This window comes from Petaurus breviceps, unplaced genomic scaffold (assembly GCF_028583685.1).
Source record: "Petaurus breviceps papuanus isolate PSGF00001 unplaced genomic scaffold, PetGlider_PUasm1.0 186, whole genome shotgun sequence".
NCBI lineage: Eukaryota > Metazoa > Chordata > Mammalia > Diprotodontia > Petauridae > Petaurus > Petaurus breviceps.
In genome coordinates, this window is record NW_027185798.1 from 8,681,404 (window position 1) to 8,705,106 (window position 23,703).

A 23,703-nucleotide genomic window follows, 5' to 3' on the forward strand; every position below is an offset into this window, starting at 1 on the left:
GGGCTTCCTTTGTCATTGTGACAAATTACTGGTCATTGTGAAGCGTCGGTTTTGACAGATGCTAACACGTCATGGGCCCTCATTTAACAGGATGGAAAACTGAGGCCAGCGATGGAAAGGGTCTGGTCAGAGGTCACACTGGGTCCTCAGCTTCCTTCAGAGCACAGCCCGATGTCACCACCTGCCTATTAGCTCACCCCCTTGAAATGACTTTAGTATGATTTCACATGTAAGGCATGTACAGCCCTTGGGTTCTCCACTCCCCACTTCCCAGGAAAGAATGAGTTCCTGGAGGGTAGAAACTATTGGATTTTTATTTTTGTGTCTTTAATCCAATCAACAAGCCTTTATTAAGACTTTGCCTTCAAGGAGGGTATGCATATATACATGTATGTATGTGTATGTCCAGAAGTACTTGAGGAGAAGCATATGCACACGTATATATGTCTATATACATAGATATACATATATGTGTGTATTGCAAGGAGTTATACATGTATACACAGACACATCTAGAGCTCTATATAAACACTAGTGTCTATATACATGTATCCAGGGTGTGTCCATATACATGCATGCATGGATGTAGATATTGCATATGTCCAAAACCCAGAGTAATCTGGGCAGCAGAGGGAGTGGGGGGGGTCCTAGTAGCTGGCACAGGGTGAGGGGGGACTGCAGGGAGTAAGAAACAATCTCATGCAGAAAGTGCTTGAGATGAGTTTTGAAGGAAACCAGGGATTCTTGGAGAAGTAGGAAGGAGAGAAAGCCTTCCCGGCGTGAGGGGCAGCTGGGCCAAAAGCCTAGTGATGGGAGATGGAGTCTCCTGTGTGAGGAACGCCCGGGGAACCCTTGGGCTGGATCACTGAGGCAGGAGGAATGCATCAGAAGCCTGCAGAGACGGGCAAAGGAGTTTTCAGTGACAAACAAGGGGTTTGCATTTGACCCTAGAGAGAACAGGGAGCCACGGCGTTAGAGGGGACGCACTTTGGCAGGAGAGAAGGAGACAACCTGAGGGCTGCTGCCGATGGCTCGCACACCGCAGGCTCTCCATCAATGATCGTCGGACTGACCGGAAGCAGAGTCACGTGACTGGCGAGTGGCGCAGACCAGACTTTCTCCGCTTCATCGGGCATGTGTTGTCTCGGTTGCATCTTCCTAGGTAAGGATCCAGCTGGACCAGAAGCTCCCTGAGGGCAGGCAGGGGCAGTCTTTTTTGCCCAGACCTGCACTAGAACCTGAAGAGGAGATTCTGGACAAACATTTCATCTTAGTCCATGTGTCCGGCTCGAGGAGGGAGCTGTCCCTTACCCTACCCACTCCCATCATGCCCTGGCACATGCTTGGTCCCAGGGTCATGGAGCCGTAGACTAGGGGGCTGAGGGGGCCCTTCAAGGTCATTTTACAGATAGAGACTGAGACCTTGTAGCTGATGTTCTTCAGTCGTGTCTGACCCTTTGAGACCCCGTGGACCACACTGTCCATGGAGTTTTCTTGGGAGAGACACTAAAGTGGTCTGCCACTTCCTTCTCTAGCTCATTTGTCAGATGAAGAAATTGAGGCAAGCAGGGTTAAATGACTTGCCCAAGGTCACATAGCTAGGAAGTGCTTGAGGTCAAATTTGAACTCAGGTCTACTTGACTCTATCCACCGACTCACCCAGCTGCCTCCAACCTAGAGGAGTTTAACAGCTTGCTCACAGTCCCACAGCCAACAGGTGTCTGAAAGAGTATTTGAACCCAAGTCTTCCTGATTCTAGGACCACACTCTACTACACTGCCTTTGAGGAGATGGGAAGTGACTTACCCAAGGTCTCTTAACAGGTCACTAACGGCTAAACAAAGTAGAAAGGACCATACAAGAACCAGGGCTTCCTTACTCCAAGCTCTTTACTCCTTGGATCCAGCCCAAGGACTCACAGCCTGACCCAAATCCCCTCCCACCCCCCACTACCACCGCAGTCAGCCCCTTCCCCAGCAGTCTGCAGGCCCCACTCCAGAGAAGGTAAGGAGCCCCTGGGGGCAGAGAGTGAGGGAATGGAGGAGATAGATTTCTGCACATCTGCAATTAATCACGAATGGCCTGTATATATTGTCTTTGGCCCAGCTCTCTGGAGTTTTTAGGTATGTATGACCCCAGACATGAGACTGACAGCGGACAGGGCAGCGGCCTCAGACTGGGAGGTCCCGAGAGTGGGAATGGGGTCTCCTTGTTCCCCTGTCAGACCTTTCACCCCAGTCCCTGCCCCCACTTTGGGCTGAGAGGCTGAGGAGTAGCTGGGGGCAGTGCTCTGTGAACTGCCTCCTCTACCGCACCCCCCCCCCATCCTCTCAGTCAGTCTGTCACGCATCTCATGTTGCCACAGGCCTCTCTGTGTTCCAGCCCATCAAGGGGCCCGTGCTGACAGATTGTATGTTTCCTGTAGGCCTGTCTGCCCTCGCTAAGAGGCTTTCTGGCAAGCACTCAGGGAGTCACCTCATCCCCAGCTCATTTTCAGAAACAATCTCGGCCCCTCCTGGTAATGGGGCTCCCACAGCAGCCTGCCTGCAGTCCCAGATGCTGAGCCAGGAAGGAGGCTAGGAAAAGGGGTCCCTTCACTTCCTGGTGCATACTGGGAGAATATCTACTGCATCTTGGGGCCAGGGGAAGCTGAACTCCAGATTTCTGACCCTAGGTTTTGAATGCTGGGCTCTGAGTTCTATGTCTGAACTGAGTTTAAAGATCTATGATTTAGGGTCCATGCTCTGGGTTAAGCAATTAATAAACATGCATTTATTAAACACCCACTATATACCACATGCTGCACTACTCTCTAAGGCTACAAAACCAAAAATTAAACAATCCTGCCCTTAAGGGGCTTACACTCTCCCAGAGAGAATACAAGTACATAAAAAGGGGTGTATAAAAGTGAACCCAGAGGAGGCACTTAGCAGGGAGAGGGAGCATAAGGAAAGGTTTCATGTAGAATGGAGATTCTTAACCTGGGGCCTATGAACTTGAAACTCTAATATATTGATCACCCTATTTCAGGAGACTTGGCTTCCTTTGTCATCTTATATTTGTTTGTTTGTTTATTTTTTCATTCATTCATTAATGCATTTAAAAACATGATCCTGAGAAAGAGTCCATAGGCTTCATTAGACTGACCAAGGAGCCTGGGACACAAAAGGAAGTTCAGAACCCCCGACATAGAAGGGGGCGCTCAAGCTGAATTCTGAAACAAACAAGGCATTTTAAGGGGCCAGAGTCTGAGGAGGGGGAGGCATTAGGAAGAACCAGTGCAAAGATATGGCGATGGGAGCTTGAATGATATGTATGAGGAACTTTGGAGAGACCAGGCTTGCTAGACTGTGACACATAATAAGGTCAGTAAGATGGGCTGGGCCAAGATGTGAACAGAGAAATTTCTATGGACCCATGCTGGAACCTTAATGTTCTGGGGCTCCACGATCTGAATTTAGAGACTTTGATTTAAATCAGGGGATCAATGACAGAGAGATAGAGAGACAGATAGATATAGATATAGATGGCCTGTTCAATTTATTTTTCTAAAATAAGGTTATTAAATATTTTATTTTCTCTTCTGTTAATCTGGGCAATTTATATTTTTGTAAACATTCATCCATTTTATTTAGAACGCCACATTTATTGGCATACAGTTGGGCAAAATTGTCCCTAATTATTGCTTTAATTTCCTCTTCGTTAGTGGTGAATTCATCTTTTTCATTTTTGATACGGTAATTTGGTTTTCTCTTTCTTTTTTCAAATCAAATTAACCAAAGGTTTATCTATTTTATTGGTTATTTCATAAAACCAGTTCTTAGTTTTATTTATTAGTTCAATAGTTTTGCTTTCAATTTTATTAATATCTCCTTTAATATTCAGAATTTTTAATTTAGCATTTAATTGGGGACTTTTGATTTGTGCTTTTTCTAAGTTTTTTTTTAATTACACACCTAGTTCATTGATCTGCTTTTTTCTATTTTATTCATGTAAGCATTTAGAGATATAAAATTTCCCCTGTTTTGGCAGCATCCTATACATTTTGGTATGTTGCCTCCTTATTGTCATTCTCTTTGATGAAATTATTGATTGTTTCTATAATTTGTTGTTTGACCCACTCATTCTTTAGAATTAGTTTATTTAGTTTCCAATTAATTTTAATCATCTTTCTATGACACTTCATTTCATGTAATTTTTATTTCATCATGATCTGAAAAGATTGCATTTAATATTTCTGCCTTTTCTGCATTTGATTGTAAGGTTTTTATGCTCTAATACACAGTCAATTTTTGTGTATGTGAGAAAAAGGTATATTCCTTTCTATTCCCATTCAATTTTCTCCAGAGATCATATATAACTTTTCTAAAATCTTATTCTCTTCCTTAACTTCTTTCTTGCTTATTTTGTGGTTAGATTTATCTAGTTCTGAGAAGGAGAGGTTGAGGTCCCCCAATAGCATAATTTTGTTGTATGTTTCTTCCTGTAACTCACTTAACTTCTCTAAGAATTTGAATTCTATAGCACTTGGTCATATATGTTTAGTATTGATATTACTTCATTGTCTATGGTGCCTTTTAGCAAGACGTAGTTTCCTTCCTTGTCTCTTTTAATTAGATCTATTTTTGTTTTCGCTTTGTCTGAGATCAGAATTGCTACCCGTGCTTTCTTTCTTTTTTTTTTCTTCAGCTGAAGTGTAATATATTCTGCTCAAGCCCTTTACCTTTACTCTATGTGTCTCTCCATTTCAAACACATTTCTTGTAAACAACTTATTGTAGGATTCTGGTTCTTAATCCACTTTGCTATTCCCTTTCATTTGATGGGAGATTTCATCCCATTCACATTCACAGTTATGATTCCTGTGTATTTCCCTCCATCCTACTTTTCTCTCTCCTTTCACACTGTCCCTCCTCACCCGTGTTTTACTTCTGACCACCACCTTCACCAACTGCCCTCCCTTCTATCAGCCCCTCCCTTTTTCCTTTTCTTTCCCCTTTCCCCTCCTACTTCCCTAAAAGGTAAGATAGATTTCTCTACCCAACTGAGTGTGTATGTTATTCCCTCTTTGAGCCAAATCCAATGACAGTAAAGTTCAAACAATGCTCACCCCTCTACTGTAATAGATCTTTTAAGCCTCTTAATGTAGTGTAATTTACACCATTCTGCCTCCTCCTGTTCCTCTTCTCCCAGTACAATCCTTTAGTTCACCTCTTAAGCCTTTTTTCCCCATCATTACATCAAAGTTTCTAAGTATAATTCTAATTGCCCTAATGAAGGTACAGTTCTTAAGAGTTATAAGTATCATCCTCCCATGGAGAGATTTAAACAGTTTAACCTTATACCATGGCTTGTTTGTTTTTTTTTTCTTTCCTGTTTACCTTTTTATGCTTCTCTTGAATCTTGTATTTGAAGATCAAATTTTCTGTCCAGTTCTGGTTTTTTCAGTAGAAAAGTTTGAAAGTCCCCTATATCATTTAATATCCATCTTTTCCCCTGACGGATTATGCTAAGGTTGCTGGGTAGTTGATTCTTGGTTGAAATCCCAACTCTTCTCCCTTCCAAAATACCACACTCCAAGTCCTCTCATACTTTAATATAGAAGATGCTAAATCTTCTGTAATCCTGACTGTGGCTCCTTCATTTTTGAATTGTTTCTTTCTGACTGCTTGCACTATTTTCTCCTTGGCCTGATAGTTCTGGAATGTGGTTACAATATAAGAGTTTTCATTTTGCTCTTTCAGGAGATGATCAGTGGATTCTTTCAATGACTATTTTGCCCTTTGGTTCTAGGATATCAGGTCAGTTTTACTTGACAATTTCTTGAAAGATGCTGTCCAGGCTCTTTTTTTCCCCCTTTGATAATGACTTTCAGGTAGTCCAATAATTCTTAAATTATCTCTCCTGGATCTATTTTCCAAGTCAGTTGTTTTTCCAATGACATATTTTATATTTTCTTCTATTTTTAAAATTCTTTTGATTTTCTTTGACTGATTCTTGATGTCTCATAGAGTCATTAGCTTACACTTCCCCAATTCTAATTTTTAAGGAATTATTTTCTTCAGTCAGCTTTTGTACCTCCTTTTCCATTTGGTCAATTCTACTTTTAAAGGAGTTGCTTCCTTCCATGGATTTTTTCTCTCCCTTTGGCCAATTCTATTTTTTAAGGAGTTGTTTTCTTCAGTCAATTTTTGTGTTTTGTTTTCCAAGCTATTGACTCTTTTTTTTTATAACCCTCTTGCATAGCTCTCATTTCTTTCCCCGATTTTTATACCACCAGATACTTTTTGAGCTCTTCCAAGAGGACTTTTTGGGCTTGTAACCAATTCATCTTTCCTCTTGAGGAATTTTGACATTTTGTCCTCTTCTTGGTTTATGTTTTGATCTTCCCTGTTGCCCTTGTAGCTTTCTATGGTCAGGGGTCTTTTTTGCTGTTCTTTGCTCATTTTTAAAAGTTGAGCTCTGATCCTGAGGTACAGGAGACATGTCCCAGGTTTTTTGCATTAGGGGCTAGGGGCCTGGTCACTAGCTTTCTGTGCTAGGGTGTCCCAGCCTAGTTGTGCCTATTGTGCCTTGGGTTCCTAGGCTGGCAGCTTGCCTGCTGTGCTGGGACTGGAGGCCTCACAGTTCTATACCACTGACCTACTGAGCCAGGACCTCAGGACCTTGGTTGCTGATCTGTGCTGTGGCTAAGAGTACCTTGCTGGTTTGCCCAGACATCACTTGTGCTGGGCTGTGCCCATCTTTTACCCACATGAGACAGACTTTTCCTCAAGTCCTTCTAAGTTGTCTTGGGCTGGAAAATTGTTTCACTACTTCTTTTTGTGAATTCTACTGCTCTAGAATTCTTTTAGAGCCTTGAATTAACATTGTTTCTGAGGGAGACTGGGGAGAGCTCAGGTAGCTGCCTGGCTTCTCTCTGCCATCTTGTCTCTACTCCCTAGAACTATACATTGAAGGATTTTGAATAGAGGAAAGATACAGTAGTTTTAACTTGATACGCTTCTGGGATGTTACTAAGTTTGGTTAGGGGCTCGTTGTGTCTTCCCATGGAAGTTGTGAACTTCCATAATAGATCTAGAGACGAAAGGACCCAAGAGGTTAGTGAGGACAACATTTTCATTTTTCCAGTGAGGATATTGATACCTAGAGAAGTTAAATGACTTGCTCATACTTTTTGAGGATCACACAGCTAATAAGTGTCTAAGGAGAGATTTGAACCCAGACCTCTGTGATTCCAGATTCCTTTCTTTATCCACTATTCCCCATGCCTCCACCTCGAAGGCCCATTGGCGATCTCTTCGAGAGCACTGGAGGACTGGAGGACCGCTCACTTACGTCTCTTTGAGGAGGAAGACAGGCCCAAACCATACCTAGCACTGAAGACAGATGAGTTGATTGGCTTTCTCCATGTGGGTCAGAATCATCCTAGAGTCGGTGGGTGGAAAGTGAGAGCCTTTCAGCTTTTCCCCTTTTCAGAAAGGACCTGCCTGAGGAATGGACTTTAACCCCCATGGAACACTGTCCTCCAGGGACTGGCTGACCTCTCCATCTTCCACTTCAGCAGCAGAGAATGAAGCAATTTGGAACAGTGGCCAAATAATCTGAGTTACTAGACCCTGAGTTCTTGTCTATTCTAAACAATCAGACCCAATCCCTGGTTGTTTGAGATATCACCAAAAATCCCTTTGCTCTAGGTTCTGAGTCCAGGGATGCCAATCCTATAATCCGGAGCTCCCGTTACAGGATTCAGGCTCTGACCTGCAGGCCCTAAGTGCTAGACTTTTCACCCCCTACCCCCAAGGGATGGCTGTCCTACTTTGGATCAGCCTCCATAGAGGTCAGATAGGGCAAAGGCAGGGAGGAAATGGGTCTGTCCAAAACCCAGGATGCCGCCAAGAATGGGTGGCCAGTCCCTCCCTTCCCCTTGTAACACCACCATAACTGAGTCACAGGCTTCACAATACCATCAAATTTCACTGGACACGGCCAATGGGAAAATCTGTTTTGTGCTCATCTATGCATGTTTGTTACATGGGTTTTATTTGTCTTTTTAATGGGGAATGGAAGGGAAGTAGGGAAAAAGAAATTAGATTTTTGTTCATTAAAAAAGAAACAAAATAAAATTTAAAAAAGAATGTAAGCTGTTTAAATTTGAAAAGGATGTAAGAAAGAAAGCCAGACTCTGGCATTTAACACTTTTCCCAACCTGGCCCCTTCCCATCTCTCCAGTCTTCTTCCACATCACAGCCCCTTACATCCCCTATCATCTTCCCCAACTTGGAATGCTCTCCATCCTACCATTGCCTTCTACAATCCCTGGCTTAGAATCAATTGCCACCTTCTTCTGGCTGCCATTCCTGGAAACTGCCTCACTAAAGCCACGTTCCATCAACTTTGTAGGAATCTTTTATCTAGAGATAATGTCTACCCCATTAAAATAGAAGCTCCTTGAGGACAGAGAAAAAAGGGTTTTCCCCCTTTACTTTGTCTCCCCTGACCTTAGCCAAGTGCCTAGTACATAATCATCACATAAATGATTAAGGTGAGACAGAAAACTAATAACTGATATTTTTATCCATTATTCCATATGATTAATTATTATTATATTAAGTTAGAGTTGTATTCTAAAGACTGGAAAGTGCTTTGTAATACATAACTTCAGTCAAAGCTCATTGCAACCCTCAGAATTGGGACTATTATTTTCTCACTTTACAAACATTATTAGTATTACTATTATTTCCATTTTGTAGATGAGGAAAATTAGAGGTTAATTGATTTTGACTCAAGTCAACAAACATTTACTAAGTACCAAGTATATCTGCAGCCCTCTATTAGACTCAGTTTTTGTCTATGGAAAAAATAATTCTTGTCTTCAAGAGGCTTACTTTCAGGGAGTTCGAAGGGGAACACCCTAAGTAAAGAAGGAAATATATATAATAAGTGATAAGTAAATTATAGACAAAGTAATTTCAAGAGGGAGTGAGGACTAATGAGCATGTCCAGGGAGAGGTGGCACCTGAACTAGGCTTTGAACAAAGGAAGTCCAAGATGATGAAGGAGGGAGTGCATTCCAGGTCTGGGGTCAGGGGAGACTCACAGCTGTGGAAGGCTGGATGTTATGCAGAAAGACTTGCCCATTGTCCACCAGCTAGGAAGCACCAAGGGCAGGCTCTGAACCCAGGTCATCCTGACACCATGGGTTACCCTCCATTCACTGTGACTCGAAGCCCTACCAGAGACACAAGTTCAGATGAAGGGGGAGGTGTCAGGGAGGGAGAGAGGGGGCAGGGTCAATGCCCACTGAGCTTAGGGAGACACAGGAAAGCAGATAGCTGGTTGTACAATGTTGCATGCATCTGCATGGCTTCCATTCAACCTTTAGCCAACGGATCTCACCCCGCCCACTCTGGCTTTTCCAAAAGGCTGGTTTGCCAAAAGCAGACACTGAACAGGCTGTCTCAGTGAGCACCGGCTGCCAAGCAGACCCAGGCATTGCCAGGTGGAGCAGTGAGGGCAGAGGGACCTGGCACTGCAGTTGAACATACTTCAAAAGAAACAGGAGGCAGAGGCAGGCCCCACAAAACCCAGGCACGCGCCCCTAGCCAGATAAGGGGCCATTCTATCTAGAGACCAGACCCATCTTCTTGTGGCTTCAGCCATGGAATGTGCCTCTTCTTCCTCCGACCTCCAAACCTGTGAGGATCTGACCAGACTCACCCTTTCAGGGACCAGGCCCCACCTCCAGCACTTTCAATTTCACAATTGGGCCTTAGGCTGGTCTTGTTCACCCTGTAAATACACTTTTCCCTCTGACCCCAAATACACACACACACACACCCTGTTCAGACACTTCTCAGATGCCCAACCCCATTTTCCCCAAAATGGAAAGGATTTAATCAGAGCCACAAACCCCCAGCAGTGCAGGCCTTTGGAGTGGTCACCCTGGGGCTGCCACAGGGAAACAAGTGTGAGAAGGGGAAGAGGGAGAAACAGAGGCCAGAGGAACTAGAAGCTTCCTTCCTGAAGGTCTCCACCACCGCGGCAGTTACTGAGGTCTGATTTGCCCTTCCTTTACCCCTATGTCATTAGCAGCCATTATGAAAGCCAGCGTAAGAGTCAACTGTCTTGCAGGTGACTTGTTTGATGATAGAATCATAGGCTCAGAATCTGGCCTTCAAGTTCAGACTTTACTGAAACAAGAAGTCCCTCCTAGACAAGTGGTCATCAACCCTTTACTTGAAGACCTCCATTGAAAGGTTAACTACTACCACCTAAGACAGCCCATTGGGCAGCTAAGTGATGCAGCAGATACAGCGCCCAACCTAGAGTCACAAAGACCTGAGTTCAAGTCTGGCCTCAGATTCTTACTGGCTGTGTGACCCTGGGCAAGTCACTTCATCCCATTTGTCTCAGTTTCTTCATCTGTAAAATGAGCTGGAGAAGGAAATGGTAAATCCCTCCAGTAATCTTTGCTGAGAAAACCCCACATGAAGTCACACAGAATCCGACAGGACTAAAAATGACTGAACAACAGCAAGGCAGTCCATTACACTTTGGGGTAAGGTCTAATCATGAGGAAGCTTCTCCTTACATCAAGTCCCAACCTCATTTCATAGTTCTGCCTTCTGGGGCCCAGCAGGACAAGCCTACATGTCTGCACAACAGTCCTTCAAGTACTTGGAGACAGCCACCACAACTCCCCTTCTCCACTTTTCTCCAGGCTAAACAACCCCCAGTCCTTTAACTGGTTCCCAGAAAGCATGACCCAAAGGTCCTTGCTCATCCTACTTTCCCTCCTTGGGATGCTCTCCAGCTTCCTAAAACTGGGCACCCAGAACTGAGACTAATACTCCAGCTGTCGACTGACCAGGACAGTGGACAGCAGGAAGGTCACCTCCTTGTTCATGGACTCTTTGCCTCCCTTAATGCAGTCTGAGGTTGCTTTAGCTTTACAAGGTGCCATATAACCCTGTTGACCCATATGGAATTTGCAGGCCACCAAATCTCCAAATCTGTTTTCCCCCTGCCCCGGAAAACTGCTATATAGTCCTCCTTCCCCCACTGGATGCTGGTGAAGCACACTTTTTACAACCTGTGCAAGAATTTATCTTTTTTTCTGTACCAGTTATTGTAGCATTGTAAGGAAATTTCCTTTGCTGATGAGGATCACAGCCATCCTTGAAGCAATTTAGAGAATCACCTGTGGTACTGAAAAGTTAAGTGACTTGTCCAAGGTCACTTGGCCAGTGAGTACTATAGGCAAGAGTTAATCAAAGATCTTCCTGACTCCAAAGCAAGCCCTTTAGTCCCAGCTCCATGTTGCCCCCCTACATTTATCTTGGCTATCTTAGTATCTCCCTCTCTCTCTTGGGAATCATTCCATATCTGCCATTTTTGTTCTGTCCTTTCCAGTTGTAATATTTCTCTCCATGGCAGAGAAAGTAATAGCAAGGAATAAAGATCTCCATCTTCCCTCTGTGGTCCATGAACATCAACCCATCTCCCTGAAAGTTCCACCCTTTGGCCCTTTCCCTCCCCCACCATTACTCACTCTCTTTGTTGGTGTTTTTATGCATTCAAATTCCCACTCTGTTAGCTGCCCTTGTTTCCAGCTTCTAGATATATCTTTTTTTTGTCAATCAGTTAGTATTTATTAAGGGTCTGTTATGTGCTAACCAACTGCTAATTTGTACTAGTGATTTCATTGGCATAGGGAGTTCCTGTGGAACAGCTCTCTATACTACTAGAGGTTAGCAACCTCTCCGAAACTTAGTTTTACAGAGATGTGTTTGTTACCAAGAAGTTAAGTGACATGTACAGGGGTCACCTAGCCTACTGTGTGTGTGTGTGTGTTTTTAAAAAGTCAAATCTACTATCAGAGCCATTGTCCAAGGGTGTGGGACACTGCACCCATTCTCTCTCCACTAATGGGCCTTTCTCTTATCTGGACCCACCCTGGATTCAGTACTTTCAGGTCTACTGGATTTCATGTTGTCCATAAGCATGTGTACATTCCATGTGTAAATGTTGAGTGGAATCATATTCACAAAATTTTTTGTATATTGTTTGTGTTTTGACCTGAGGGTGGGATCCCTACCTGTTGTTGTAATCAGGCCAGGGTTGGGTGAAGCAAACACATTTTCAGGCTCCTTTTCTAGCCCCTTCCTCACAGCTGAGTTGTTTTAATTTGCATTTCTCTAATAAATAGTGATTTAGAGCATTTTATATGACTATAGATAACCTTGATTTCTTCTTCTGAAATCTGCCTATTCATATCCTTTGACCACTTATCAACTGGGAAATGGCTCTTATTTTCATAAATTTGGCTCAGTTCCCTATATATTTGAGAGAGGAAGCCTTTATCAGAGAAACTTGCTCTAAATTTTTTTCAGTTTCCTGTTTTCCTTCTAATTTTGGCTGCAGTAGTTTTGTTTGTGCAAAAGCTTTTTAATTGCATGTGATCAAAATGATACATTTTACTTATTATCCTCTCTATCTTTTGTTTGGTCATAAACTCTTCTGTTATCTATAGATACAACAAGTTTTTCCCCATGCTCCTCTAATTTACTTATACTATCATCTTTTATGTCTAAATCATTTATCCACCTTGACCTTATCTTGGTATAGAGCAGGAGATGTTAATCTATGCCTAGTTTCTGCCAAGCTGCTTTCCAAAATTTCCAGTAATTTTTTTTCAAATGGTAAATTCTACTCCAAAAGCTTGGATCTTTGGACTAATCAAATTCTAGATTACTATGGTCATTTATACTATGTATTGTGTACCTATTTTTTTTCCACTTATCCACCACTCAATTTCTTATTTTGATAATTATTGTTTTGTAATATAGTTTGAAATCTGGCACTGCTAGGTTGGCTTCCTTTGCTTTTTTTTCATTGATTCCCTCATTATTCTTGACCTTTTGTTCTTCCAGATGAATTTTTAGATTATTTTTTCTAGCTGTGCAAAATAATCCTCTGGTAGTTTGACTGGTATGGCATTGAATAAGTAAATTAACCTAGATAGAATTGTGATTTTTATTATACTGGTTCTGTCTACCCATGAGCAATTAATATTTCTCCAGTTGTTTAGATCTGTCTTTATTTGTGTGAAAAGTGTTTTGTAATTATGTTCCCTAGGTTTGTCTTGGCAGGTAGATCCACAAATATTTTATATTGATTGCAGTTATTTTAAATGGAATCTCTCTTTTTATCTCTTCCAGCTGGGTCTTGTTGGTAGCATATGGAAATGTTGATAATTTGTGGGAGTTTATTTAATATCCTGCAACTTTGCTAACATTGTTAATTGTTTCAACTGCTTTTTTTTGTTGATTCTCTAGGGTCCTCTAAGTATACTATCATATCATCTGTAAAGAGTAATAGTTTTGTTTTATCCCTGACTGTTTTTATGCCATTAATTTCTTTTTCTTGTCTTATTGCTATAGCTAGCATTTCTAGTACAATATCTGATAACAGTGGTGGATGACGAATATCCTTGCTTCATCCCTGATTTTATTTGGAAAGTTTGAAGTTTATTCCCATTATAGATCATGCTTGCTCTTAGTATTAGATAGATACTACTCATCATTTTAAGAAAGATTCCATCTTCCCTATGCTTTCTAATGTTTTTAATAGGAATGAATGTTGTATTTTGTCAAAGACTTTTTCTGCATCTGTTGATATAATCATATGATTTTTGTGGTTTTGTTATTGATATAATCAATTATGCCGATAGTTTTCCTAATATTGAACCATCTGTGCATTCCTAATATAAATCTCCCTTGGTCATAGTGTATGATCTTTGTAATATATTACTGTAATTTCCCTGCTAATATTTTATTTAAATTTTGTGCATCAATATTTGTTAAGGAAATTGGTCTATAGTTTTCTTTCTCTGTTTTTGTTCTCCTTGGCTTAAGTATCAAAGTCATATGTGTGTCATAAAAGGAATTTGGTAGGACTCCTTTACCTATTTTTTCAAGTGATTTATGGAGTATTGGGATTCATCATTCCTTAAATGTTTCATAGAATTCACTTGTAAATCCATCTAATCTTGGGGAATTTTTCTCCGGGAGTTCATTTATGACTTGTTTCATGTCTTTTTAAACCATTTATTTCACCAAGTTCATTGATGAATCACCAAGTTCATTCCCAATTTTCTTGGTCATTGAAACAGTTTGGGAGTTCTTGGCCATGTGATTACCAAGATGGAGGACTAGACATTTTCTCTGCTCTTTATGACCTCTCAAACCTCTCCAAAATAGGAATTATGAATAAGACATAAAGCAATTTCAGTTGTCTCCATGCTCTAGGACACTAAAAACACTAACAAGACTAGTTGATTAACTAACAAAGGAGAAGGCTAATCTCTAATCTCTAACATCCTCCTTCAGCCCCCTCTCCCTTACTACCCATAGCAGGGTTGCACAAGCTGATCCACAGGCTTGTGACAGAACTCATCTTTATCATTCTGTCTCCCCAATACCACGGACAACCAAAAAGCTCGGTCTGGAACAAGAATGCAGCACTGCTCTATATTGAAACAGAGTTCCTTCAGAGAACTGAAGAATGGAAGAAATTCGGGCAGGACACATGTGTGTGGCTGTGTGGCACTCCACTAATCCTAAGGGAAAGAGCCCAGCATCCCTCTGGTTTCAGTTCTATTCTCCCGAAAGTCACTTGGGGCAGAGACCAAGGCCAGTGATATGTGAATTGCCCAGAGTGGGAGGAGGCTGAGGCAGCTTTGAGGTGCAGCACCGAGGGACACCACTATCAGAGGAGAAGGAGCCAGAAAGTGAACAATAGTGAAATATAAAAAGACTGAAGATCTCAAGAGGAAGAAAATTCAGTTGAAGCTCTTGAGCACAAGCAGATAAACCAGCCTAAAAGAAAATAATAACAAAAGAGGATATGGCTTCCAGATCAGCTCACAGAGTCCAAACATCTATGAATAAATTTTACAAGACAAAGGAAAATTAATCAATACCTGATGAGGCAGAAGATATGAAAAATTCCCAAGAAAGCATGGAACCACAACTGGATGTTCCTGGGTGACTTAAAAGAGAAATTCAAATGGTAAAAGCAGAATTTCTGACCTGAACATCAGAAATAATTGGCAGAATAAAAAAACTTGATCTACCATGGCACATTTCACCAAAGGAACAAAGAGTGAATAATTGATTGGGAAATACACAGAATCAAAGACAGTTAGGAAGAAGAGCATGATGTCCTAACAAGCGAAGCAGAATGTGTCTTGACACCTTAAGCATTATGGGTCTCCCAAAAGAGCACAATAAGTAAAAAAAAAAAAAAATGAATGCCGTAATTCAAAAATCAATGCAAGGAAACCGCCAAGAGCTTCCAAACACAAAGGGACAATTAAAAGAAGGCACAGATCACCTCTGGGTGGGTGGGAGTAGCTGTGATGCAAACTCTGAGACACAGAGTCTTTAAATATAGCAATCCCTATGACAATACATTCTGCAAGTGACCAGAAGAAAGACTTTCAAATATAAAAGAAAGAATATTCATATAAGACTCTTCTGTACCCACAGGAAACTGCAAGAGGGAGTGGAATGACATCTCCCAAAAAGCAAAGAGCTCAAGATGCAACCCAAGTTTCATGAAAAAAGATAAATGTTCAATAAGAAGGAATGTTTGTGTGAAGAAAATTAGACTTGAACAAATGATTTGTTTTGCAAACACAGCAAACAACAGATATATAAGAAAGCTCAATGCATATACAACTAAGAACAATATCAACAAAATAGCAACAGAGAGACAAGAGATTCCTTTTTAAAAGTACGCAAAGAAACAAGGGTGAGCAAAGAAGTCAAATAGCACTTATGGTGGAGAAAAAGGCCTGAAATATCATGTGACTAAACCCCACAACACCCTAACTACAGGTGAATGGATGTTTGTTGTTGTTCAATTGTTCAATCACTTCCAACTTTTCTTAACCCCATGGAACATAGCATGCCAATACTGTCCATGAGGTTTTCTTGGCAAAGATACTGAAGTGGTTTGCTGTGTCTTTCTTCAGTGAATTAAGGCAAACAGAGGTTAAGTGACTTGCCCAAGGTCATACAGCTAGTGTCTGAGGTCAAATTTGAACTCAGGACTTGTAGACTCTAAACCCAGTGCCCTATCCACTGAGCCACCTAGCTGCCTCAAATCAATGTTTAGATGGGACTAAACTACGGAACTGGAAGGTGCCTAAAAGGAAGAAGATGGAGAAGAATATGGCATTGGAATTATTTCATTCTGTTTCTTCAGAATTTCATTCTTGAGAACTTCCAATATGTTTGGGCCAAGTCCTTTCTCCCCCACCATAGGATCGTACATATTCTTTCTCTAAACCCTTTACTGTGTCATTTCTCCAACTCTTGGGGACGTGTCCAGCTTACCTTTACCCCCAATCTATTATGAAATAGTCCCAAGGTTCCCATCATTACTTCCACCCTATCCTAGCAAGGCCTCCTTAGCAACTGGTTCTTTCTTGCTGGTGAGTGTCAGATCCAGAACGTCACCTCCTTGCAGGTTTCTCCACATTTCAAAGAATTAAATTACCGTTAAAGCAAGCTATGAAATTATTCACTGTCTTGCTTTTAGGAGAAAAAAGATCTCCAGCATCTGCCTGGATAATCAAGGTTCCCTGTGTCATCTGTTTCCCAAACTCCTCATTTATTTCCTCTGTCTGTCTCGGTGGTCTGGGTTATGTGCCAATGACAACATAGCTTCTGCTTCTGTCTCCACTGATCTTCCCCTCCAGCTCTTGGTTTCTCCAAAATCAGTATATCTTCTTAACATACATCACTACTCTGCTCCTCTCGAAAAAGGCATAGCTTTACTTTGAGAGCCATATTCTGGTCATGAGGCTCACCCCCGCCAAGTTCCTGATACATGTGGCGCGAATTTTGCTGCTTTACATCTAGGCAAGCATTTGCAACCTTTTTTTTTTTTAATCACGGACACCTTTGGCAGACTGGTAAAGGCAAAAACCTTGCTCAGAAAGAAATTAATAAATTACAAAAGAAACCAATTCTATCCAAGTCCAGTTGTCAAATTATTTTTTTAAGTTCTCAAGCCCTCAGAGTAAGAACCTCTAGTTACTGAGACCAGTTCTCCTTGATAATTGCTTGTCTTTCTGGTAGGACTGCTACGCCTGTTTGCTTTGTGTTTTGCAGGGTGAGGATTATTTCACGTCACAGTCTTGGGGAAGCCCTATTAATCCCAGCTATTCAGGAATTCTTTTCCAGCACATCCATTTGTGTGGTCGTTGTATTTCTCTCCCTGATGGTCAATACTTCCTGATGGGTAAGAGCAGATTCTCCCCGATGTGTGTGCCCAAAGAAGATGGGATTCCCCCTTGACAATTTATGTTCCTCCAAGGATCAGAGGGAGAGCTCAGAGATCTGCTTGAAGTGGTTGTGATGGAGGAGGGGGTGATGAGATTGGCTGGAAATTCTGCTGGTAAGGATCTGATAATGTGCTTTTGAGACTCCTTGTTCTGACATTGAGCACTATATCTGGGGAAATCAGCCTTCCATTACCCATCAGCCCTAAACTCCCAAGAGCTCTTTGTTCTCAGTCCTTTGATGACACTGGACCCTGACCTCCCATCCTGTCTTCCTTGGACCATCCCCAGTGGAGTGTTGCACTCCCTTCTCTGCAGGGGACACAGCCCTCTGGACCCTGGGAGGCCGGGTGTGTGCTTGTTGGCATCTCTTTCTATGTCTGGAGTCTTGGAGCCTCAGAATGCTTTCTCTAGAGCAAGTGTTTAACTAAGCCCCTTCTTGTCCAACCCTTTCCTGAGTTTCCTTGCTGTTCTATTGCTCTCTCCCTGCCCAACCAAGAAAGCTACCCAACTGATCTTGACTTAACTGCCACACTCCCCAGCTCATGAAGTACCAGGGGCTGCCTATTAACTCTAGAATAAAACTTGGACCCCTCTGTTTGTCATTTAAAGTCCTGCATAATATAGCTCTGGTCTATATCTCTCTAGAATAACTATGCATTTCACTCGCCTGATACCACACACTGCCTTAACACACACACACACACACACACACACACACACACACACAAATTCTACATACCAGCCAACGTAGCCAACTCACTATTTCCCACTGCTCCTCAGCTCATCTCTTGGAATCCCAGGCTTCCTTCAAACCTCAGCTCAAGAACCATGTCTTTTAGGAGGCCCATCATGATGCCCCTAGTTATTGGTCTCTCACAAAATAAACTTGGGGCAGCTGGATGGCACAGTGGATAGAGCCTCGGACTTGAAGGAACATACCTTGGCATTTGCTTCAGCCATCTTCATGGCTGTTGGAACAAATTGTTCTTATCCACCCATTCTCCTGGGGGAAATCTTCACATGCTCTGATGGGCCACCTCCAACCTGGCTGAGGCTAGGGCTACCCTTTTCCAAGATGGTTGTACTGGGGTGTGGCTTCTGGCACTTGGTACAGCTTCTTGGAGCCGCAGGTGAGAGTTGGGTGGACACCAAAGGTAGATGATCATCCCTGGAAAGGACTTGGCAGCCTTCACACCAGAAGTGCTAAGGAAAAGGCAATTCTATCAGTGTCAGAGAATAATACAGAAGTGGAGAGGGGGGAAGTGACTTTCCCAGGGTCACCCAGGTCATTTACTGCAGAGCTGGGATTGGAACCCAGAGCAATTCAGGCACAACATCTTCCATAAAGCTGACCCTCATCTTCCCATCAGAACCACTTGGTTTTGTTTCCTTCTTTGTCCCCATCATCATTCATTTTATCTGTGTCTATAGGGAAGAAAAATTCTCGGACCTGAGTAAGTCACCCAAAGACAATGTCGTGCAGTGGTCGGGGAGCAAGCCATGGAGTCCTTCCTCTGAAAGATGCCAGCTACCAACGAACCTCTCGGTGCCCTGGGAAGCACGCTGGACCATCATCTACAAAGAGGTGCCCGTTCTACATTGGTAGAGGGAATTCCCTCACAAAAGTGTTCCCTATGACAATAAAAGCATAGGTCTGTCCCACCTCTTCCTAGCCTTTTGGCAGAACAGAAGTTACTCAAAGTCAGGATCTATCCCATTTTCTGTTTTCAAATTCCCTTCTCCTAGCTTAGTGTCTTGTGCAGAGACTGAACAAATGAGCCAAAGATCTTGGAGTCTTTCCACCACACCACCAAGCCATACATTGGGAAACATTTATTAAACACCTACTATATGCCAGACACTATGCTAAGCACCAGAGATACAAAAAGAGAGGCATGACTTAGTTCCTGACTTCAAGGAGCTTACGCTGTAATGGGGGCAATGTAAGCAAACAAATATATGCAAAGCAAGCTATATCGAGAATCCATAGGAGGCGATTCTTGTTTAGGTGCTTTCAGTCATGTCCAGCTCTTCCCTTTTGGGGTTTTCTCAGCAAAGATACAGGAGTGGTTTGCCATTTGCTTCTCCAGCTCATCTGACAGATGAGGAAACTGAAGTAAACAGGGTGAAGTGACTTGCCCAGAGTCACACAGCTAGTGTCTGAGGTCAGATTTGAACCTAGGACTTCCCGACTGTAAGCCCAGTGCCCTATGTACTATGGCGCCACCTAGCGGCCCACAGGGGATAATGAACAGAGGTCTTTTCCCACTGCTGAAGCCCTAACTCAGAGCCCCCATCCCATCCCCATCTGCTGTAAGGCAGCAGATATATCCTTGGAGGACTGGTCACAGTGGGCAATAAGCATCAGGATTCCAGGACTTCTGAGTTCCATTCACTTGTTCTGGGAGCTGGACCCTGTTTCCTACAGATAAGACCAATGGGTAAATGAATGTGGAAAGGTGTCCCTGCTTGATATGATGGTGAGGCTGGGCTAAGAGTGGCTCTGGAATCTTGACTCTTACTTTGTGGCAGGAACCTAATGGGAGAGGGAGGAATGGCAGAAACCCAGGGCCGGGGATGAAGCTCATTTCAGCAAATGGGGGGTTCAGTTCTCAAGATGGAGATTTAGCATTTGCTCTGGTGCAGAGAGAGACCAGGGCCCAGGACTAGGTGCCAGGCTTGGAAAGCCATCCCTGGGTTTGGACCGGCCGAGGCACAGCTCTGCTCTAGACCTCTGGCTTTCTGGAAAGAGGAGCAGGCTGTGGTCTGGCCTGGGGTTCCCTCACTGAGCCCCTTTGTGCCTGAGTGGCATTCAATGCCTGGCCCAGCATCCCAGTAAACACCACCTTGGCTGTGCTGGGCAGGGGGAGGAGGAGCTGGGGGCTGGGTGGAGGCCGGCTAATATCTTCCATGTTACTTCATCTTTACTCCCATTGAACACTTGTTTATTTCAGTGGGAACGCCTGGCCCCCAGACAGGGAAACTTCGGCCAAGCAATGGGGAGCCATGCCGAGGAGTGGGACCCAGCCACTTTCAAGAGGGAGGGGACCCCCTGGGGCCAGCCATGGGCCTCACTCTTCCCCTGGACCCCACCAACGCTCTGCTGAAGACGGGTGTGGCCAGGATGGCCGAGCCATCACTGAACGTGTACATGGTTGTGTGTGTGTGTGTGTGTGTGTGTGTGTGTGTGTGTGTTGGGATGGAGGGTGGGGGACCCAGAAGCTGCAGGTTTTTTAAATCCAGGGATTCATTTTTTAATGTAGCATATGGCAGAGTGCCACACTGGGACTTGGGGGCCCTGGGTTTTAGTCCTGGCTCTCTGGAGGGAGGAAGACTTAGTAGTATAGTGAGTGGTGCATTTATCATTAGGAGGTCTGGGCTGGAATCTGGCCCACCATTTGGGATCACAAATTAAGAGCTTGTGAGGGTCAGGGAGATCATGGGCTTCAACCCCTGCCTTCAGCAAGTAAGGAGACAGAGGCACAAAGAGGCTGAGACTCAGATGGGTTAAGGGGTAAACCCAGAGCCAGCATTCCCTTCCTTTGTGATCTGCAGTAGCCTTAATCATAAAATGAAATGATTGGATTATGTCACCTCTCGGGGCCTTGTCAGTCCAGATTTATAATCTGATACCCTCCAAAATAAACAAGAAACATTACTGAGGTGGACAGTGGATAGAACGCCAGGCCTGATGTCAGAAAGACTCATCTTCTTGAGTTAGAATCCAGCCTCAGACACTTCCTAGCTGTGTGACCCTGGGCAAGCCACTTCACCCTGTCTGCCTCAGTTTCCCCATCTGTCAAATGAGCTGGAGAGGGACATGACAAACCTTCCAGTATCTCTGCCAAGAAAATCCCAAATGGGGCATGAAGAGTCAGACATGACTGAAAAACAATTAACAATAACTGTGCACTGGAAAGAGGCTGGCATTGAAGATTTGAGTTAAAACCCCAGTTCTAATGTTAGCAGTATGACTTTGGGCAAGTCGCTGAGCTAAGCCACGATTTCATTGTGAGTAGAAGAGGGTCTATTCAGGACAAAATCCCTTAGAACTGGAAGCAGACACTTTGGCTCTGAGAAGAAAGACCTAACACCTGCTACATCTGTAAAATGGGAAGAATCATACTTTAGAGGCAACTGGTGACTCTGTGGACAGAGCACTGGGCTTGGAGTCAGGAAGACCTGAGTTCAAATCCAGCCACAGAGAGTTTCCTGCTCTGAGACCTGGACAAATCATTTAACCTCTGTTTGCCTCACTCTCCTCATCTGTAAAATGGGGCTAATAATGCATCTGCCTCCCAGGATTTTTGTGAGGTTTTGTAAAGCACTTAACACAGTGCCTGGCACATAGTAGGGGCTTTCCCTTCCCCCTTGCTCCTCTTCCCCAATCAAGAAAGGAAAGAATATTGGTCTAGGATCCAAGGACCCGGGTTCATAGTGCAAGGAGAACATCATCATCACAAATGGTGAAGTGTGAACTCCCCCAGAACAGTTCATGGTACCCAGTGGGTGCTTAATAAGTGCTTATGGGCTGACAGGAATCATGCCCTCCATTCCCTGATAGCAGAACTCAGAAAGACCTCATTGCCTGCCCCAGAGCCAGGCTGTGACCAGCCCTGAGAGCTGTTTCTCCCCTTCTACCTCCCAGAAACCCCTCACATGTCAACATCGACACTGGCTTCAGTAGGAAGGTGTGGGGTGTGGATGCATCTGCCCCATAGGCCCTTGGGAGAAATCAGAGCCTGAGCACTTAGGCCCTCAGTCCCCTGTGGGACAGGAGGAGTGCCTGGAGAACCCGGGGAGAAGAGTGTTCCTGACTGCCAGAGGAATTGTTCAGCTCTTGACCCAGTGGCTGACCCTCCTCTATCTCTCTGAGGCTGTGGGATGGACCCAAGAGGCGGCAGCAGCCGGGACTCACTCAAGGCCTGACATCCAGGGGTGCTGGGCTCTCACAATGTCTTTCTGTGCCCTGCCCTCAACTTCCCTATCTGTAAAATGGGAGGAATGGGGGTGGGGGGACAGGCGGGGAGTGGAATAAATCTTACCCAAGTCTCTGCGGCCTGGGAGGTAGGGAGGAGGAATGAGGTCATATTTGTCCAGGAGTTGGAAACAAGTGCTCAGTTAACATAAGGATTCATTGTCTTCGGGTCTGTGTCCTCAGGGCCCCCACCCTCCCCCTCTCCTGCACCTCCCCTCCCCTCCCCACGCCGGGCCCCACCCCTCACTGCAGTGTCCAGCAGTCCCCATGTGGTCCTGCCATGGCACCTCCATGGTGTGGTTCTAGGACCCTCCCTTCCCCCATCAGAGGCACCTCTCCACCTGCTCCAGGGATGAAATATCCAGCCTTCCTTTGGCCTGAGGGTCTGTCAAGGTGCCATTGGAGCAGAGCAGAGCAGGCTGCTGAAGCTGGAAGACAAAATTCCTGACTTCATGCTTTGGCCAAGGGATGGTCCCCTGCCCTGACATCCTCTGCCCTGGGAGAGAGGAAGGAAGGGAAAGAGGACAGGGCTAGGGAAGGGGGTCGGGGACACAGCTGAATGGAAGAGCAGACCAGGGGACCACACACACTCACACACACACTCATATAGACACACACATACACTCATATAGACACACACATGCACTCTCACACACACACTCACACACACACTCATATAGACACACACATACACTCATATAGACACACACACATGCACTCTCACGCACACACTCACACATACACTCATATAGACAATGCACTCTCACACACACATGCACTCTCACTCACACACTCATATACAATCATAGACACACACTCACACATACACACACACTCACACATACACTTATATAGACACACACATGCACTGTCACTCACACACACACTCACACATACACTCATGTAGACACACACATATGCACTCTCACTCACACACATGCACTCTCACACACTCACACACATACTCACATAGACACACGTGCTCACACACACATTCACTCTCACACACAGATACTCACACACATTCTAACACACTCACACACATTCTAGCACACTGTCACTCACTCACACATAGACTCATGTAGACACACACACATGCACTCTCACTCACACACATGCACTCTCACACACACTCACATAGACACACATGCTCACACACACATTCACTCTCACACACACAGACATACTCACACACATTCTAGCACACTCACAGTCACACACACACTCATAGGGCAGGTGGGGATGGTGCAGAACAGTAGAGTGCAAAGAGTGCTGGGTTTAGAGTCAGGTGACCAGTCTTGGACACTGCTCTGTCTTCATCTCACTTTGTGACCTTAGTTAAATCACACACACATACACACCCCGGG

At 44.0% G+C, this 23,703-nt stretch overlaps 1 long non-coding RNA gene across 1 annotated transcript; it reads left to right on the top strand.

The window, feature by feature from the left end:
* Positions 1-277: 277 nt before the first annotated feature.
* LOC138162076 (uncharacterized) lies at positions 278-19,207 on the top strand. Its single transcript, XR_011168530.1, has 3 exons — positions 278-373; positions 952-1,162; positions 18,790-19,207. It is a non-coding gene; the product is annotated as an uncharacterized lncRNA (long non-coding RNA).
* Positions 19,208-23,703: the final 4,496 nt, after the last annotated feature.